This window comes from Euphorbia lathyris, chromosome 7, assembly GCF_963576675.1.
Source record: "Euphorbia lathyris chromosome 7, ddEupLath1.1, whole genome shotgun sequence".
Classification (NCBI taxonomy): domain Eukaryota; kingdom Viridiplantae; phylum Streptophyta; class Magnoliopsida; order Malpighiales; family Euphorbiaceae; genus Euphorbia; species Euphorbia lathyris.
In genome coordinates, this window is record NC_088916.1 from 62,055,402 (window position 1) to 62,059,686 (window position 4,285).

Genomic DNA, 4,285 nt, shown 5'->3' on the forward strand with positions numbered 1-4,285 from the left:
GCTAGTGAAAAAATTGAATGCTAAATATATTTTTTTCCAACCATAAAAATAATCCATGTGCTTTTGTAGATTTACAAATGAATGTCTTTGGTTTTTTTGTAAAAGAGGATTTATAATTCTAAAATTTATATTTTGTTTTCTCTCCTTTAAATTTTTTTTATTCCATTCCCGTTGGTATATAAATCTCATTTTGCGTGTTCTGAGCTTGATTTTATTAGGTTTTCTCCTTATATGTGAAACTTGTATGACTCGTGGTTTTAAGATGAAATGGATTGATAAAATAATTTGGTTTTTACATAAAAGTCATGAATGATAATAATAATCAATGTTGGTAATTTAATTTACAATATATCAAGAGTGTCAATTTTATCTTAGAAATGTCATACACTAAATAAATAATTGTATTGATTTTGAAATTCCTACTTTTTAGGGATAGATGTTTGAAAAACTATGGAAAAATGTGAAAATATCTAAAAAATTTAAAGAATAAATATATTAAAATCTGAAAGTAATAAGAGAAATAATGATTTATTTGGTTTGATATAAATCAAATTATTACTTACCATAATTTTTAAAAATTGAATTTAATGTAAATTTCCATCTATTTACCAAAATCTTGTTAATTTTCCACTATAAAGTTGTGACCATAAGAATGAAATTCACACATAATTTTTAATAAATTAAATTCTGTAATAATAACTAAACAATTTTAAAATCTTTTGTTAACTGTTTAATTTGAAAAAAGGTAAAATAAAATATTAGTTTCTCACAATATTATTGGAATAAATTAATTGAAAATTTTTGACTAAAACTCAATATTGAAAACTCTATGAATTTTTGCAGCGTTTGGTATTCAAACTTTAGAGGAAAAAAAAAGGAAAGTGCGAATATTTTTCTATAAATATAACATGATACAGGATTACATCTTTGATTTCTCTCTTTTTTGTTCTTCTTCTCTTGCGTAAATCAAAATATTATTATTCTTCTTCTTAATCAAGTGAGAAACAGAAAAATGAAAAAAACCAGCAACACCACCATCACGCAGAGAGAGTACTCCCGTTTACAGCTTAAGTACGATATGGACGATGAAGATATGTAGGCGGCTTTAATTTTGTTTGAACTTCGACACCCAATCCCTTCTTGGAATCGATTTTTGCCTGCTTGGGGTACTAAAAGGAAGAGAACTGCGAAGTTTATTCCCTGCATTCACTGCTGGCAGAAATCCGACATCCCCTGTTCTTCAGGTTGAGAGTTCTATACTAGAAGTCTCAACCTGAAGAACAGGGGATGTCGGATTTCTGCCCACAGTGAATGCGAGGAATAAACTTCGTAGTTCTCTTCCTTTTAGTACCCCAAGCAGGCAAAGATCGATTGCAAGAAGGGATTGGTGTCGAAGTTCAAACAAAATTAAAGCCGCCTCCATATCTTCATCGTCCATATCGTACCTAAGCTGTAAGCAGGAGTACTCTCTTTGCGTGATGGTGGTGCTGCTGGTCTTTTTCATTTTCCTGTTTCTCACTTGATTAAGAAGAAGAATAATAATATTTTGATTTACGCAAGAGAAGAAGAACAGAAAAGAGAGAAATGAAAGATGTAATCATGTATCATGTTATATTTATAGGAAAATATTCAAACTTTCCTTTTTTTCCTCTGAAGTTTGAATACCAAACGCTACAAAAATTCATAGAGTTTTGAGTTTTAGTCAAAGATTTTCAATTAATTTATTCCAATAATATTGTGAGAAACTAATATTTTATTTTACCTTTTTTCGAATTAAACAATTAACAGAAGATTTTAAAATTGTTTAATTATTATTACAGAATTTAATTTATTAAAAATTACGTGTGAATTTCATTCTTGTGGCCACAACTTTATAGTGGAAAATTAACAAGATTTTGGTTGCCAACCTAGTTGGGATGCCCGGCCTACCATCACGTCCCAACCTTCATTCAAAAAACAAGATTTTGGTAAGGAGGGAAATTTCAATTAAATTCAGTTTTTAAAAATTATGGTAAGTAATAATTTGATTTATATCAAACCAAATAAATCATTATTTCTCTTATTACTTTCAGATTTTAATATATTTATTCTTTAAAAATTTTAGATATTTTCACATTTTTCCATAGTTTTTCAAACAATCTATCCCTAAAAAGTAGGAATTTCAAAATCAATACAATTATTTATTTAGTGTATGACATTTCTAAAATAAAATTGACACTCTTGATATATTGTAAATTAAGTTACCAACATTGATTAACTTAAAAATATTATTATCATTCATGACTTTTATGTAAAATCATATTATTTTATCAATCCATTTCATTTTAAATCTACGAGTCATACAAGTTTCACATACAAAGAGAAAACCATATTATTTTATCAATAACGATAGGGATGCTAATTAATGGTTCTTTTCTTTTTTTTCTCTTTGTTCATTAGCATATATTAAATTTAGGTGTTCTTTATTATAGATTTATATTTATTGTCATCACTATTTATATGTTTATTTTTTTTCTTCTTTCTATACTGTCGAATTTTATATTAACTTTTTTGAATGTTCGACAAAGTTGATTTTATTTTGTCAAATGCTTCTCCCTTTGCTTTCGGCACTTTTTGTGTTCCATTCCTTGAGATTTTTTTCCTTTCATCATTCCTTTTTATTCTAATGTTCAAATAATCACGTTACAAGTAAATGATACAAAGAATTTAAAGCATAGAATGATTAAAATTGGATTTTAATTATAGTACACGTATTATATGTTATCTTTCTCATGTTTAATTTTGTTGAAAATAAACTCATTTTTATTATAACATTTTCATGTATATTTTAATAAGTTATTACTCATGAATTTGAATAATAGCCAAGGGCATAGGAAGGAGTACAACAAAGAGCTCTTCTCCACGGGGCTCCACAATTTAAGAGGCTTAGTTTTTATTATTATATAATATGTAATTAAATTATTTTTATTATGTATCATATCAAAAATTAAGTAAATATTAACTTATCCACGAAATATCTAAAGTTTCGGTCTAAGAGTCTTAAGAGACCGAATTTATTATTATTATTATTATTATTATTATTATAAAATATCTAATTAAAATATTTTTATTATATTTATTATGTCAAAAATTAAGTTTTTTTAAAAAGAAGTTAAAGTATTTTGGTGTTTTATTTTGTAGAAATATTATTGTTATGTGAAAGTATTGATTTTTTTTAATATATAGTTCAATTTTTTTTCATTTAGCATAGGGCTCAAAAAAATGTTTAAGATAGTCTTGACTATACTAAACTTTACACTCGGATAAACAAATAACTGGGTAATTATTGGCTTTTGAATTTCATATGTTTAAAGAAGAAGAAGAAGAAGAAATTGGCAACAACAAAACACCTATAAATAGTTCCAGAACTCTCTTAACAAACTGAAAAAAAATTCATTGTAAGTATCTGTTGGGCCAAAATAAAATAAATTTTATTTTCATGTTTATAGAAAGTTTGTGTTTAATTTTAGGGTATAGTTTCCATTTTGTGTATAAATTTTCAATTTTAGTCAATTTATAGAGGGGGACAATTGTTGGCCCAATAAATAAATTCTATTTATTTATATAAATATATATATATAAATATATGTAAATAGAGTATATAGTTAATTTTAATGTAAGTTTGTTGAAATAAAATTATATAAAAAAGGAAACAAAAAATAATAAAACAAATAAAAAATATAGTTTTAGTAGGTCTCGGCGAGACCTACCCCTGGAATTAATTTCCAGGGGTTCATTCGTTCCATACCGGCTTCTCCGACGCGCACCGAACCGCACCCAAAACTGATCCACGAAACCCAACCATTCCTCACACATATGGACATCCTTAATTCTCTCCCTAACCTCAATTTACTTAACTGATGTGGCAAGTTAGTTGATGGAAGTTGGAAGAGGTTGAGGGAAGTTAGGAATTGGTTGATGGAAGGTTAATTAGTTGATGAAGTGTCATTTTATGGTGAAATTCTGAGAGAAATATAAAGAAAGTGGTGTGAAAAAATGATATTAATTGCCCTTCCAAAAAACTATAAATAGACCCTCTCACTCTCATAAAAGAAAAACTCACTCAACACAATCAAATCCCCTCCTAAGGTGTCTCTCTCAATGCTCTATGTAAGTTCTTAGTTTTTTCCTTTTGTTCTTCATTTTGTTCTAGCTTTAATTCTTTCTTTTAGCTTTCCTTTAGCCTTAATTTGAGTTATAGTAGCCTCTTTCCAAGTTTTTTCAATCCAATTTAGCATTCCTAAGT